Source organism: Kryptolebias marmoratus, linkage group LG16, assembly GCF_001649575.2.
Source record: "Kryptolebias marmoratus isolate JLee-2015 linkage group LG16, ASM164957v2, whole genome shotgun sequence".
Taxonomy (NCBI): domain Eukaryota; kingdom Metazoa; phylum Chordata; class Actinopteri; order Cyprinodontiformes; family Rivulidae; genus Kryptolebias; species Kryptolebias marmoratus.
This window is the reverse complement of record NC_051445.1, coordinates 4,966,311-4,983,567: the sequence shown is the minus strand read 5'-3', so window position 1 is coordinate 4,983,567 and position 17,257 is coordinate 4,966,311. Positions and strand designations below refer to the sequence as shown.

General features: G+C 38.4%; 1 protein-coding gene across 14 annotated transcripts in view; it reads left to right on the top strand.

The window, feature by feature from the left end:
- The first annotated feature begins 527 nt into the window (after positions 1–527).
- mef2d (myocyte enhancer factor 2d) overlaps positions 528–17,257 on the top strand; it is a 96,436-nt gene continuing 79,706 nt past the window's right edge. For 8 of the 14 annotated variants that reach the window (XM_037980593.1, XM_025008670.2, XM_025008668.2 and 5 more), the window contains exon 1: positions 528–727. The gene's annotated coding sequence lies outside the window, so the exon portion shown is untranslated. The remainder of the gene's footprint in view (positions 728–17,257) is intronic. The other 6 variants (XM_037980591.1, XM_025008669.2, XM_037980592.1 and 3 more) reach the window with 3 other exon arrangements.

The following is a 17,257-nucleotide window of genomic DNA, read 5'->3' as shown; positions in this document are numbered from 1 at the left end:
CCAAGAACGGGTAATATAGGGCAGAAGTGGCTCCCGCGTTCCCACTTCCTCCTCGACAGCTAGTAAAGCGCAGTTGTAATCTTATATTAGCTACTTTGTAATATCTGGAATTCACGACAAATTGTAACGAAGCCAGATGTCAAGGCGAGAATAAATCGATTTGACACTTTTGTTGGTAAAAAAAGCACTTAATAGGACTCCACCATCCAAACACGATCTACATGCATGTATGTTTGGGTGAATGTAGCATTTTAGAGAGGGGACAAATGGCTCTTAAACCAGTGTGCTAACTCTGATTTCCTGCTGTAAAGCGTAGAAGTAAAAAATAAAGCAGCGAAAGTGAAGTGGTCGCTCTCAAAACATGATAAGCGGAGGGATATAAACTCTTAACACATGATGTCGCCAGCAGCCCTTCCTACTTCTCAGTTCACCTTCCACCAACTCCGCGCTGACGATTTGATTGGTCGAAGCGGCGCGGACGGCTCGCGCCCATTGGCTTGCGGCCCTGTCAGTCACCAACCAATGCCACTCAGGATAGATTAGGCACCATTTGCCATAACTAAATAGTTACATTGTACATCAAGTAGGAAGAATTATTTTGATTGGTGGCCACCGCGCTCCGGCGGAGACTGACAGCTCGTCTTCGTGTAAACGTTTTTGAATGCAACTAAAAGTGTGAGCGCTGAATATCCAGTCCCATCCAAACAGATGTGGATACACCGCTCGGGTAAGTCACCCCCTCAACAGCTTGTGTCTGCGTTTCACATTTTTTTTGCCTTTCTTCCTGTGCTCGGGCAGTCCTGACAACTGCGTCTCCAGGCGTTGTGGCGGTGCTGTGGAGGCATTTGCACGCTTGTTCCGGAGTTTACAGTCTGAGCTGGGGTCGTGGATACTTTGAGGAGTTCTCTGACAGCCTTAAACTGCGAGGAGACGTCGCCTCGTGTAGTTTGTCTCAGTTGACATCAGAGTGCGTCCCCGAAGCTTTCAGTTCCTGCTGACCCTCTTCTTGGAGACCATCTCCTGTTAGCCGGCGGGTTTCAGCGTGGCAGTAATAACACGCCATGAGAAACCATTTATAAGTGTCAGCCAGCTCCTCATTTCTGCAAATGGCTTTAATCCCAGAGAAAAGCACGTTTGCTTTATTATTGGCAACTTTTTATCGCGCCGTGACGCGTTCAGTGACAAGTTTGACTCTGTGTGTGTGGAGCAAAGTGAGCAGACAGGAACGTCAATAAAACACGTTTGTTTTTGCCTTTCTTCAAATCGTGTTTTTATTTTATTTATCAACAATAATACCAGAGCGGCTCCTGAGCATAAATATTAGTGGGACAGACATTTGTTTCCTGAATCACGAACCACACAAATTTAACACTTACTGTGGGGGAAAAATGGATATTATGTTTAATATTTACCTCTCCCCTCCAAAAAAAAGGAATTTCCTTTTTTTACTCAGTTAAAATTAAATACAGACAAGTGCACAGCTTTATGGATTGGATCTATAATTTGTTTACAATTAAAATTCCACAATAAAACAACAAAAACTTCTGGTAAATATTTTTAAAACCTGTAACACTGAAAAAGTGGTGTGTGCATATTTATTCAGCCTTTTGCACCTTTAGAAACCACCTAATTAGTGAACCTATCTCCACCTGTGATCAGTCCAACTGTAGGTAAACAGAAAATTGGCCCAACATGTTGAAGAAAATAGTTTTAAAATAGAGAAAATTTGTTTTTTTGTGTTTGGTTCATGTCCAGGCTGCTGACAGATAACATATCTTTTAATTTTAGTTTCACAGGTGGATTTGAAAGCTGTGAATCTCCACTTTTGGACACAGCAGGCTCAATACTTTATGCTCTTCCTGCATGTGATGAGATCAAGTGAGGTCCAGAGTTAGTAACGTCCATATCATGGAGCTAAAACCAGCAGAATGAGTCCAGTCTGATTGGGGCAGACTTCTTTCTGCCTCAGTGAGACTCTGTCGGTGCTGCCTGCAGTTCTGATCACTGCCGGCAGGAAGATACGATAAATCTGCTGACAGACGCAGGCGGTGAGCTGTCCTGCCCCATAACTGCAAATAAGGAGAACAAATCGCTAAAAAACTATTTGAAATTCCATTTAAATTGGTTGAAAAACACACGGAACAAAACAATACACAGCAAGCAAAGTAATTAAGTAATTTACATTATTTGAAGGAACTACTTTTGAAGTTGAATGATTATTATTTTCTTGGGTGGTGCACCTGTCCTCATGGACCAGCTGCACATGTCAGATGCTTTATTTTCTCATATAGTTTAAGATATTGTGGCTGCTGAAATGTTTTATGTCTCCTTCATGAGCCCATTTCTGACAATTGTGCTCTCATTTGCTGTGTGTAATTGCTTCTCTCCCGGGAGAGAGTGCTATCAAACTTCCAATTTCCTTCTTAAACCTGAAAACCATTTCACTGATGGAAGCAGCCTGAATTGATGGCATCAATAAACCTCAAATAAAGCCCCCTTCAAGTCAGCATAAAGTTTTCTTTGCGAGAAAGGTAGTTCTTTGCTTCTTTTTTTTTCCTTTCCCCAGCATCTCAGAGAGACGGGTAACTGGGATTAGAGGGCAGCGAGACAATGAGAAAAATGCCTCCATAGAGAAGTCTGGCATGTCAGCAGGCAGGAGGAACAGTTATCTATTACATCATTATTCAGTGCAGCAGAGGGGTGTGCTGCAGCACCGACATCTGAGTGCTTCAGCTACACCTGCAGGTAAAGTTCAGGTTGCCAAAAAGGTGTCACAGAATGGATCTCCAGGGAGATGGTCCAGATAAGGGGGCTGGGAAGTGCTGATGAGCACCCAGCAGTTAAAAAAGAGTAGATCAGCTTTTCTCTGAGTCTTTGCCAGTCGGACATGTTCAGTTAATGCTTAGGAGAACCACAGAGGAGTATTTAGCATTATAAAACAGGTGATATGGAAACTCAGGGGTGAAGTGACAGATGGCGCGAACATTAAACCAGAAGTGTTTGGATTTGAGTCGTGCGTCCTAAAGTATATCCTGCAAATTTGCAGTGGTGATGCCAGAAAATGAGAGAGCGATATAAACCCAAAAACTGTTAATATTAAAAAAAAACAAAAAACAATTAAAGCTACTCACTGCAGTCATGAAGACCAGTCAAAACAATTCATAAAGTAAGAAACAGAATCCACACTTTTTTGTCACATCAATGGTTAATGTGTCCTTAAATAAAAAAAATATTAGTAAGCAATATTTGACAAATAGTTTTGATGTATTGGTTCGTATTTAAACTCAGATTTGTTATAAGAATAGGTTTGGTTGAAACAGTAAAGTTTACTGCTCTAGAAGTTTTGCAAAAGCCAAAGGTGCTCATCATTAAAATGCATTTAAATGCTGAGCTGTGTGTTTATGGTGCTCCACAGCCCCGCTTGATCCTTGATATTTTTTCTTGACAGTTGTCTTATTTGATTTTCTATTTTTCTTTTGCATTTAGCAGCAGAGTCCCTCCTATATTTCTGTTTGAACGTCTTATCCTCAATTCTACACCTGTCCTATTCCGCTATATTTGTTTACCTGCACAGACTACAGCCAGCCTAATGTAGGTCAGTCATGTGACTCGAGCTTCGATGTGGTTTTCGGTGCATTCAGCCAAGTGTTTCATTTACAGTGAGTGTGGACCCACATTTCATAATTGCATATCAATGTATCTAGAAAATTTCTAGAAATAAACTCTTTCAAAGCACTTTTTGGTTCAGTTCAGGATAACATTTTTATATTTGATTTTTTACTTTGCAATGAGTACCTTTAGGACTGAAGTGTCATGGGAAGATAAAAAAATAAAAACAGTCTGAACCAAACAGCTTCATCCTAGAGAGTAAGAAATTACAGCTTTGAGGTGAAACCTTCAAGAAGATGTCAGAACATAATCCAGAAACCTGAACTTGCAAGTGTCAGATCTTCATCTTTCCTTTGGTCTAAAGTTCAAAATCATAAAGCTAAGACCTGTCGGGCACTTTGCCCCTGTTTGAGGCTGTCAGAATTTAAACACTCCTGAGATCAGGTCTTTAGTGCAATTCAAGTTCTACCAAACATGCACAGAGACCCGCAGATGACCCCTGGGTTGTGTTGCACAGCATTTCTCAGCATCAAAGACATGCAAATAACACAATAATAACTAGAAAATAGGAAAATAAAGGTTTATTTCAGCCACAGTTGCCCTTTTCTTTGAGTTTTGAGCATAATTTGGACTTTGACTGATTCATCAAAAATAAACTCTCTGCTGTTTCTGATGTGAAGATGTCATAGTTAATGGGAGTGCTGACCTGCTCCTTTACTTTTTGGTTTTATGTGGACTTGTGACCGTACTGATGCTCTTTTTGTAATAACCCAATTCTGGCATTTGTAAAGTCCTTCATGACCATCATAATCTTCTTTTCCGTGAAATGACCTCAAAGACCAGTTTGTCGTTAAGCCGCCTCTGATCATTCATAAATGACCGATCAAACCAGCCACGTCCTGAATACACGTGAGCTTTCAGAAATGAAGCAAGCTTTGAGGAACAAAAGGAGGCTGAAGTGGAACTTGGTTGTGTTATCGTGGAGTACTGCATGCTAAATGTGTGACAAACGTCTCTCTCATACCGTTTTCAAATCGTGTTGAATAAACTTAGTTTACATCTCTCTTTGTGGTAACTATTTCTTTAACTAACGTCAACCATCTGTCTTCTCCTCGATCATGAATCCGTTTTTTGTTCAGGCTTTTAAATCCTGTGCCTGAGTCGTCATTCAGACTGTATATCATCACTACATGATGTCCCTGAGCTGCAAAGGTAGCTTACCTTTCCACATATTGATCGTTATGGCTCTATTACTACCTTGCTTGGTGGCACAAAGTTGCAACAGTGGTGGGTTGGCTTCAACCTTTGTGCTACCTCCGTCCATTCACATCAAGAAGGCAGAAGGCGTCTAAGTCCCAGCATGAAGTGTTTTGTGAAAGTGCATCTAGATTCCACGGTTCTACTGTTGTGAACCTTTAAGGCAGACAAGCTGGCCATGCATTCTGGCTTGCAATCTGATTCCACTCTTTCATTACAACCTCACAGTGGAGTATCTAAACCTCTGAAGAAGTCTCCCCTTCAAACATGCACTCTCATAGTGTCACAATCCATATATTGAACAAAATATTGTAGCTGGATTTGTTCAGTGAAAAGGAGGCTTAAGCTCAAGATAACTTATGGGCTCGGCTCAAATAATGTGCTTTTGTGTCCCTGAGAAGCGTGACTGCAGGCAAAGCTGTACTCTACTTTTATTGATAGAGTAAAGCCCTGTGCCAGCATGAGACATGAGGACACTGTTGTCTGTTGAAAAGAGTCTTCAAATTAAATTTCCTGGTTGTTCATCCAGATTCTCAGATTGAAGGTTTTTTGATGAAATGGGACTGGGTTCAGTTGTTCTAGTGCTGCAGTTCAGCCATGTGACTTCAGTTAAAACACTCATTTGAAGAAGCACAATCATTTTTTCCTGGTGCTGTTTCCAGCTGGGTTTCAGAGACAGGCAGTCATTTGTCGCGCTCATCAGAGATTGTCAGAGTCTGTCAGGGGCCAGATGAAGTGAGTGAGCATATCTAAATGCACAGCTGTGTTAGTCTCCTGCAAGTATCAGAATATGATAATGAAGTCTTTCTAACCCAGATCTACCGAGATGCTTTAACACCTGAGGTTGCAACAATGGTCGAGGCTGCAAAAGGGAATAGTTTCACCAGCGACATAACTGCTGATTATTTCTTACTTAATCACTTAATATTTTTCTCAGTGAGATCCCATAAAATTTAGAATTACACCAGTTAATGTGTACAGTAACAGTGTTGAATGCCAGCAGTGAAGAACCTGATCTTTTGATTCGGTTTATTAATTTACTTTAAATGTGACAGTGAAGTCTCTCATTTATTTTCATTAGGTAAAGTAATGGATTTAAATTTTCATGTTATTAGCTTCATTTGAAACATTTATCACTTACTGATTTGACATTTTTCACTATCAATAGAGCCCTGTAACTATTGAAAGAAATGTTTTACTTGGGTTTTAATAATTCGTAAACTATGTAAAAAGATTGTTTGAAATAGATGAGTACTAAATTTGGTTCATTCTTTATTTTGTAAACCAGAGATCACTGTGCAATCCAGAATAAAGACTTTACAAAAAAAATGCTTTTGATTGTAGCAATTGATCTTCAAAATGTTCTCCAGATGAACTTCAAGTCGAGATTCTTCTTTTCTTAGATGTTGACATAAACAGCCAGAACTTAAGTTTAAACTTTAACAACACGGTCATAAAAATACACTTTGAAGAAGTTACCAAACTTTTGTTTTAAGGGAAAAAACATGTACTTGTTTTTGGGACAAAACAACAAAAAAACTCAGTGAGTCAATTGTTGTTGTTTTTTAATCCAGTGTGACAAAAAAATGAATCATTTTGATAGTTCTCTTTTTTTTTTTGCAGACCAAAAAACTTGTTTACAACCACAATATTAATAAATAATGCAGGTAAGACAGTAAATATTGTGTTCAGTTTGCAGTTTAAGTTAACTTTTTAACCCATCAGTGTCTTGTCCGCTAATCAACACTCAATGTTTCTGAAAGTCAAATATTCATTTAAACTCTCTTTAAAAGAAATCGTGATTCCTAAATTTATTACTTGTAGAAATGTAATCACAGTTCAGTTTCTCCTGCAGCTTGATGAGTTGATTTGTGTCTGCTGGACATCATCAGTGTGTCCCGTTCCTGTCGAACTTTAAACGGTTTCATGTTTCAAGAGTCAACGAATGTTTGGCCTCACTGAGAGTGGAATGTGAAATGTATAGTGTATATAGTGGGATTTTGTTTGCAGTACTTTAATTCAGACATATTTTCCTATTTACGGAGTAGAACTTAGCTTCCTTACAACCAGAATCGCCTGCTGATACCACATCTGATCCTCATCAGACTCGATGATGATGGATTTTACAAGAGTCTAAATTAGTTGCTTTTAGGAACTAAAGTGATATTTAAAAAGACAAAGGGATGTTTAAACCTGACTAGAAAAAGAAACCATGAGTAGTGTTAGGTTGATTTACAGATTGTTAGCAAATACAACCAGAAGATTTCTGAAGAAACTTTGAACGGTGCCAGTTCAGCTACTGCCCAAAATGCCTTCAATTTTGTAGTAATCTAACATATGTATAAGCTGTATAAGAAGTGAAAGAAGGAAAAAAAAGAAAAATAATGTAAATGCTGTTGCATGTGGCTCATTAGGGTGACTACGGTAAACCACACGTCTGTATATGTCGCTCCCTGAGAGCAAATTTAGGAGAGGCAGACAGAAACAGACTGAACACTGAAACTCAAACAGTTGCCGTGCAACAACTGTAAGTTCGATCTTACAAATTTTTTTTAACCGTGAGCGGCACAAGACTTTGATAGTCACATGTGAAATTTTATGTTTCTGCAGTGTTTTGACAAGTTAAAAAGACCCTTCACTTCCAGTTTTGAGTAGAATATTTTAAGCTAAAAAGTAACTAAAATCTGTGGAAGCCTGGTTGTGCTTTCTTAAAGGATTTGAGAAAAAAACCCAAGTCCTATAGAAGTTAGAGAGACACTGGGTGAAAGAAGACAAAAATCCTTACGTTTTGATGTATAATTTGCATTTGCACCAAAAGCATTGTGGGAGTAAGAATTTGTTTGCAAAAGTTTTTGGAAATTTTAGACATTTCAAAAATTAGTGTCTGACATCATCAACTGCCTATTAATGCATTTGCATCCTTAATCATTTGTTCAAGCACTAGATTTATAAAGTGCTGCTACTCATCAGCATTAATACTGCTGAGATGGTCCACAGTGAATTAGAAAGAAGTCAGTTACCAACAATCTTTTTGGTAATTTTATTTATAGATGTATTTTTCAGAGCTTTCAGTGAGCTGAGACTTTGTGGAACACAGGACATTAATGTTCTTTATCACTTGTTTTGTTGGTTAGAGTAAAGGTTTTAATGACTGCAGCAAACTGGAGATGCTAAAAAAGTTATATATTTCTGGATCTAAAGAAATTGGATAAAAATGAAAAAGGAAGGTAGAGAATTTCAGCTCTGAATAGAGGCGAGCTGTTTTACTGCAGCTACCATGGTGTGAGGGGTGAGTCACCTGCCACCTCATTGATTTACCTGTTTACCTTTTCAACTCAACCTTAGCCATGTCCAATAACACAGCCTCGGTGTTGGCTGTGTGTTTTCTGTGTCTTCCTCTGCAACTGAACCATGCTCTCATCCTACAATGGCAGAAAAACCTTTCTTGTGTGCAGGGGTTATACAAACATGCCCCCTTCACCACTGTCGAACTGCAAACCTCACACCACAAGCCATACTTAAATGGATGGAAAGGAAAAGGAGCAGAAAGGAGCAATTACTACCTGCTCTGCTCGTGTTGCTTTCACGGCCTTTTTTATGTGCCGATTCCAGGGCAGATTTTGTCCTCGGCTGTTCCCACGCTGAGCGAGGAGAACAGGAAGAACTCAGCTACACAGCAGGCCTCTGCCTTCTGCTATTATGGCTATGATTCAATCATTGCAGGGTAATGCTTTACCCCGGCACATTGAATGAGGGAAGAAATGTCCTCACTCTTTCTCTGTTAATGGAAGTTAAAGCCAAAGGTGTTTCTGTACAAAGAGGAGACCGTCAGCCACTTAATGTGAGAAGTAGCAGCAGCAAACCTCAACTCACAATCCACTCTCCTCCTGCTGTGATTTCAAAATGACTTCCTGTCTGTGATTGAAGCCAGAGATGCTCGATCCAGGGAGCAGGGCCCACATCAGGTGGGATTAGTCTCTCCTGGTGCTGCCTGAGTCGGAGTGGAAAAGTTCAGTGTGTTACATTCTTGGATTTGTTTCACTGTCACTTTCACCTGCTCAAATTAGAAACAAACAAAGCACGGCTTGTTGATCAAAATCATGTGACTCACAGTTTGTTGTCACTGATGTTCAACACTTCAAGATGCAGGAAAACATTTTTTTCTTAATAACTTGGCTTATAGTCGTGTAAGTAGTAGAGTAGGAGGAGTGTTTGCTACAGCTACTTATTAGTAAATAAAAAAAAAACGACAGCAAAATGTCAAAGATGTGCTCTTGTTGATTTAATATTTGTACAGAAACAACTACTGTTAAAACTGTTCTCATCTCAAAGTTCCCACTATTTTAAATTTAAACAAACAACAGTAAACACATTTATAGTGATCTCAATAAATTTTGGTAGAAAAACAGTTTGTGTAAATATACTTTACATTTAAAGCTTCTTGTCATCATTGATTGCTTACATGCATTTTATTATTGCCTGCCACCAAAGGAGAAAGGGAGATAATGTTTTTGTCCTTGTCAGTGTTGTGTGTTTGTCTATCTGTTAGCACAATATCTCATGAACCACAGGTCAGATGTTAATCAACTCAGATGGTAACCTAACTGTTGGAGTCAACCACATTCAAGATGGCCGCTACAGATAAACTACCTTAGCAAACACAAAAATGGTTAGAATGCAATTATATAGATATTGAGCTAAAATTTGGTGTGGTGGTAGCTGAGAGTCATAATCCTGTTTGCACAAGATCTGCTTTAAAACTTTGCCAATAACTATTGGAGTCAGTTCTGTTGGCCTCTTAGCAAAATATCTTTTGAAATGCTGGACATTTTTCTGAAACTTTCAGATAGTAATAATTGGACATATCTCTACAACTGGGAAACATTTGGAGTCAGTCCAATTCAAAATGGACGCCGCAGCTAATCAACCTTAGCCAACATAGAAATGGCTATAACTCAGTCAGTTTTACAAATATTGAGCTGAAGTTTGACGTGGTAGTAGCTGACAGTCATTAACAACACATACTTTGAGTGCTAAAACAGACCATAATTTCTCGCAGCATTGCATAATGTCATTTACAAAGTTTGACCATAATGGCTATAATTCAGTTGTTTCTCATCACAAAATGATCTTATTTTAAAACTAATATGAAAGGCTGAAGGCGATTATACAATTAGTCACAGATTGCCAGACCTGTAATTATTTGTTATTTTCTACAGTTATAAATTGAGTTGTGCTGTACATTTGTTTTGATGCTGTGGAGACTAGACAGTACATTATTTTTAGTCTTGTGCCAACAAAAGCAAATGTTCTAATTATTTAAAGAAAACTCAGTGTTCAGTCGGAGGCAAGAAGCATTCTTGACAAAGTGTCTTCAGCCCTTCCTAATAAAGCGTTTTCTCTCAAGGCTAGAACTGATGGCAGTTGAAGAAATAAGAGAGTCGTCTTGAGCTGGTTTGAGTATTTCTGCCATGAATCCGTGGCTGAGCTCTGCTGTAATTTACCAGCTTTTATTTTCATACCAGCTGGGGACACTTGAAGAGGAAAGAAAGATGTGAGCATCTATCCAGATTGGCTTTCAGTCCATTTCCTTGTGTTTCTCATTCAAAGCATCACAGTCTGCTCTAATAGATGCTTATATCCACCTGTGGGGAGAAAGTCAATGGGCATTTTTTATTATTTGGTGACATTTTGTTGACCTTTTCTTAATGGCTGAGAAAACAGTCAATTAATTGATAATGAAAACAATTATGAATCATACCCAGCTGTGATACTCAGCTGTAAATGTGCGATTTTTTTTTTTTCTTCTTTTTTACTCAGACAGCCTGCTTAATGTGGCTGTTTTGACCTTCAAGACCAACATAAAGAATCAGGGTCCGGAGGAGCTGTGGCTGCAAGACAACAAACCACCTCATAACCACAGAACTAATCCCTGTTTTCCAACAAGCTCTTAATTGAGCCATTATCAGCTGTTGATCTACAGGTTAAACATCAATTAGAGTAATGAGCAGATGAAGAGGAAAGAAGAAGAGCGAATTCAGGTTGGTTGTGGGGAGGTCAGCAGTTCAAAGTTCAGGGAGGTGATGTAGCCAAGGGAAGTTGGAGGCATGCGTGATCCTGTGGTATTGTAGCTTAATGAACAGTGTGATTATTGTTTAATATATGGTTGTGCCGCCTGAAGGCTGTAACAAACAGCTTGATGATGTTTTTTTGTTGTTTGTTTGTGTTGGACCGGCTGCAGTCTGGTTGAAGTCCTCAGCTGCTGGTGCAAAATCAGAAAGCCTGTTGGTTGATTAGCTGAAAATATGTTTTATCTGAATTTCACACAAAGTTAAACCTGCACAAATATCACATACATTTGTTTCTTCCTTTTTTTTTGTAAATTTAACTGTGATGGCTATTGCATGAGTGATTTTATGGTAATTCATTAAGATACTTCCATGTTTAATTTATACTCTGAATCTCTTAAAATTACATGAATGGTGTATAAAAACAGCTATTTTTAAAGTTTGAATCGTTATTCCAGCCCAGTAAATTGTTTCAACACTGACATCACTATTTAACTATGCCAGGTCATTAAAAGTAAATACCAAACCATTATTTGCATGAAAGAAAGCTTGTTAACCAAAATACATAGAAATAGTGGTTATTGGCATGGTCATAATTTGTTTAATCATGTTGAATTGACAACAGAAAGCTGTGTAACCCAAATGCAAATCCAGACCTGAACGCAACCAAAGCAAAACATTATTTAAAAGATATTACTTATAAACTAATACTAGAATATTTCAAAAACATAGGGGTGTTATTGTGAGACAGCCAGTGTATTACACAAACAAATTTCCTGTTTTTAAAATGTTTCCAGAGGACAATTTATACCACTCAAACTATTTTTTTTTACTTCAGATTGGAATCAAATGCAAAATTTCTGGAAGACAGGTTTGCACTCAAAGAAAGACCCTTTTTATGTGCAGAAAAGAAAAAAAAACTTGAATAACAAATATCAAAACCCTATTTATAGATATTAAAATCAATTTGATTAGATAGCATATAGAAGTTTGTTGCCATGAAGTTAAAAACAAAACAAAACAAAGATGGCTGCCTGAATGAGTGGCAACTGTTGGTCTCTGCTTACAGGATGAATGCGAACATACAACATACCTCCAAGTTTGGGGAGAAAGATGGATTCCAAATTCCTGTTTGTCAAATTTTGCTCTTTTCACTGGCTGTTACTCCAACATCAATGTGAATCTGTCTCCTGCGGCTGACCACAGACTTTCCATTCATGTCCCACATAAACAGACAGCAGCAGAAAATTCCTCCTCCATGTGCTTAAATGATGGATTCTGGGAAAGTTGGGCTCAGGCTGCAGGGTGGCCTGAATTTTGAAGAGACTGTTGAAATCTGAAAGGTCACAGAACGCTGTGGAGTGTCAAAGTGAATTCTCACTCCCTGACCCAAGCTTAAAAAAATATACTACTCAGATTCATGAATCATTTAAATCAGGAATAATTTCTGTTAGTTGCCGAACAACCAAACTCAACAAATCTGTTTCCTCTGTGAAGATTTGTTACATAAAATTTACCCCCAAAAATACAGCAGTAAATCCCTGTATTCAGTTTACCTGAGAACAAATTGCTGGAAAAATCAGCTATGTAGCTGTAATGGAAATCTGTGATGACCCCATTTTGACTATGAAATGATAACAAATGAGCAAATGAAAATACTGAGTACATATAACATTTCTACAGCAATCTGTTCCTCTCAATACATTTTATCTGTGGGATTTTGACTTTTTTGTGATTCTTTTTTTTTCTGTGCTTCTTTGTGTAGTTCGGACCATTTGTTGCATCTTTATAATCCAGATTAGGTTGTAATTCTCTTAGTAAATAGTCTATATAAACTGAAAAGGTCACCTGATGCAAAGCTGGCCAAATAGACATTGTAGTAGGTGTGTGGTCTTGAGATCAAAAGCCAGTAGTTCTGGATCAAGATGCAAACTACTGCATCTATAGGTTAAATGCAACTTTGACCCAACACAATTTATAGGATTAACCTTTATTAACAGCAGCTTAAGTAGAGTGTTAAAGCAATCTCAGGGATGCTGCCCTTCACAAAACCAAGCCTGGTTTGACCTTGGCAAGACCCCAGTATCAGAATTCACTTACATTCAATTTGAATCCATTTAGTTGAGCTTCTGAGAGCCTTCAGCAGTATGGCATTTTATTTAAAAATCTCTCCTACTAAATGTAAAAGTGAAAAAAGATTGAATTTAATGCTTTTTCTTCCCCCAATATGCATGTCATTTTGGATGTTTTAGACATTATTTATATTCACATTTGATAATATTGCTCAAAATGTCACATTAACATGATTGAAACACAAAACCTGCATTTTGTTGGATGGATAATGCCATTGATCCGTTAGAGTAAACAGTTACACAATCATACCCTTTGCAGGATTAACGTCTTGGATTATTGTCTTGCTCAGTAGCAACAAAAAGGAGCACATGCATGACAGTTTAGCAACTGAACGCAAAACTTAAGATTAAAGTTTTCACACACCGCAGTGTCCTCATGAGGTTTGTTAGAAATGCACAACCTGCCCTACTTTGATATGTATCATTGCAATGAACTTGTTGTCACTGCCGCACATGTATGTGAAACATTTCATAACCACAGACTCAATATTTTGTAACACAGCTGGATTCTAAGGTTACTGACATAGCCGGAAATCCAGTAAGAGCCGCAGATACCAGGAGGATTACTGAGAATCAGAATCGACAGCATTATGTTCAGCTTAGATTAAGGCTCCTCTGTTCAATGACTCAAGCTGCAGTCTTCGCTCTGCACTTCGAAGGTTTCACAGGAGGTCTATCTTGCATTGTTGCCAGAGAGCTCTTAGAACACTGCCTCACTACGATTGAAAAAGGAAGAAATGAGAGGGGGAAAAAAAAAGAAGTTGGGACATAGATCAAGGAAAACTGCACACCTACAAGATTTCAAAATTTTTTATATGTACCACCCTTGGTTTACCTTTCAGTATTCATGTAACACTGCCTCCAGATTCAGAAATGTTTCATAATCAGAAGTTCTTATTGACTAAAAACCTGAATGTTAACTTGAACTGTAAGTTCTTTCTTTAGAAAATTATTTTGTTACCCTTTGCCACACAGAATTTTTTTAAAATTAGAGCAATGAAATACAGCATACTCACAATTCTGGCTTTGATATTGTGGGCAAAATAACTTGATTTATTATACATTGTAAGGTCTTATTTATTCTTCCTTGCTAAAAGGCATCAACAAGCATGCATAAGTAATGAACGCCACTGTTGGAACCTTTTCCTCGGCTGGAATTCCAACATGTTTTGATGTCAGCAGCACCACATTCCTTCAGATGTTCTTGTCCTTGACGCATCTCTGTAATTACTGACTTTTTTTTTTCTGGCTTCCATTTCTCTTGTTTCTCTTTTCATGCTGGCTCCGCTACATCGCAGTGTTGCCAAAATTTATGACGATCCTCACAGATAAATGACGTGAGATTAACTTGGTCACCAGTGGTTTTTTTTGTTTTGTTTTTTTTCTTTTCTGAGCATTCAAACAGAAGTCTCATAAATATTAGGAGGAGCACATATCCATCTGGTTTAGATTACATTTGGATGGAAATTGTGACTTGTGTCAGCATTTTTATGCCAATCACATTTAGGCGGGGGGAGGTATAAATCTGACCATTTTGAGAGGAGAAAAAAAAAATAACTGGGAAACTTTCAGTTGTAAACGCAGACCATGTGCCATGCCACCATACTAACGGGGTTACGATGGCGTGAGAGCAGGGGCTGCTGGCCAGCCCTTCGGCACAGCTGAAATAGCAAGAAGCAAAGCCAGGAGCTGAAATACTATACCCATGCTTCTCACACTTCCCCTGTCTCCCAGTATATCGCTCTAACTTTGGTTTCTCTTGCCTTTTTCAGGCTCCTTCTCTCCCTGATTTTTATTTTTTCTTCTTATATTTGCTCTTTGTCATGTAGCCTCTGTTCATTTACTTCATCTCCATTCTGGCCCTTCCCATTAAATTCCTCCCACACTTTTTATCCACTTGTAATAAGTGAAAGGTTAGGGCTTCATTTGAATATAATAATCTATATGATCCCAGTCCTTACTGTGGCGTAGCATCATTTCACAGTTGTGCAGCAGTGGTGGTGGTATGGGACCATCTGCTTAAGGCTCATTAAGATAGCCACAAGCTAATGTGGAGAAAGAGAGTACTGGAAATGAAGGTACTAGGGCTATAAGAGAGAGGCTGCTTATTCATCCTTGCGCCTCTTCTGTTGGACAATTGCAATTACTCAGAGTTGGGAAAGGTTCCAGAGAAGAGAGGAAGAGGTGGTGGGAGGAGGGTGGAAAAATCTCAATCCTTTTTAGCCTCTCAGAAGTTGCGCAGTTTTTTTATGCTTGCATAATTATGTGTTAGTAATGCAATAGAGGAATATTACATCTACGAGCATTGTGCAGGTACAAAGGTGTATTTTTGCTACTTTTGTGCAGCTTCATCTTTGCAAAATCTTTAAGACAATCCCTTCTACAGTTCTCTTTGCTTATATCCTGTAAAATAAAAGTAAAGTAGAGAGCCTGACCTCCTCAGGTTAAATTGGTCTGGACCCAAGTCTGGACCAGGCATCATTCCTCATTAAATAAGTGAAGCCAACCAACAAAAAAACTTAGTGGACACTAAGTTTATCAACAGTCTAAGCGCAAAACGTGTCTTTTACATTTTAAAAATGTTTTCCAGAAAATAAACAGCTCCGACATGAAACCTAGAAAAGTCCTTCTCTTGTATTTGTGTCAGATACTTCTTTACAAATATTGCCTTTTTATATACAATTACCTAAACACCAAGTGAAATATTATGCGAGTTTAAATGTAGAATGCAACTATTTATGAAGCAGAATAAAGTTGCTGTAAAGTCCAGGTTTTTGGCCTGAATATGATTTGACAAATTATAGAGTTGAACAAAAATATGTTTACTTTTTGGTTGCTTTCAGTCAGATAAAATCAACATATCTCATTATTGGCAGACACGGGTAAAAAAAGAGACTTTTGAGATCATGATCGTACAAAAATGTGTTTGTGGCTGAAGCAAGTTATTTCCAACCATATTGGGGTTTATGTGGGACAGCAGCCACATATGGCAGGTCTGACGTTTTTAGCACCCTCAACTGACTGTGATAGAAAGATGGTTCTTCCAATTACCTGCCAAGTATTTTCTCACTCTTGCCCTTTTCTATGTAGTTATCAAAGAGTTTACCAGCCATTCTAATAAAATAACTAGTAAACCTTATGTTCAACCTGGCACATGAGGTTAAGGTCAGACAGTTATATATCTGATTTATTTTTAATTAACTGGATAAATTGTGGGATTCATGACAATGTATTTATATGTTATTGCATTTAAACTAAAGAATGGTTACTTTTTTTTTTTTTCTACAAACTCTTTAGTCTGAGAAACTGTAAAAGCCTTTTTCTTTCTTTTGGAACTATTAAAAGGGCTCAGAAGTCACTAAACTTGTGCTCAGAGAGCGTTTCGATGCCCTGATGGCTCTTTAAAGTGCAGCTGAAACATATTTCTCTGCTCTGATGTACAAACCCAGCTCACAGCATCAGGAAGAAGTGTTTTTCTTTTGCGAGCAAAAACACAGCAGTGCTTTCGGTCGATAAAGAGTGTACTTATTTTCTGGCGAGCCATGTCAGTGCAGGCATTAGATAACGTTTTATTTGATGGTGTTCAATGGCTGACTCGTCCTCACCTCTCGCCCAGGCCTCTCCTGCTCTCCAGCCCACATGCGCTCCCATGTAAAACCAAACGCTACAGACATCCACCCACTGACTCGCATACGCACTCTCAGAAACACACACTCCTGCTCTCCGCATCCTTCCTCTGGAGGATTCTGGCAGTTGTTTATGTTATTGAACTGGTTATCACATTACAGCTGGAACATCACCAGCCTTGGAGAGAAAGAGTCCTGCCGCTTTCTCAAGAAAGGATGGAAACGCAGAGATCTTACAAAGGAAAGCAAGAGCAGAGGGAAGACTAGATAAACATATGTTTTAAATGTTCTTACACTACATTTATTGAGATCATACGTGCTTTTTACTTTCGTTTTTTTTAATTAAAACCATTTGTACTGATCTTTACACACAGTTTGAAGAGTTTTAAGCTTTTTGAGATTGGGGTTTTGTTACTAAGGTAGATTTTCTAAAATAATAGTGGACTAAGGAATTAAACAAGAGAGTTGTCTTTTTGTGGCATTTATTGGTCACAAATTCAACAGGTTACAGAGCTTCTGCAGAAGTTTATTGCCTGCCGATTATTGTCTTTCATGGCAGCAAGCA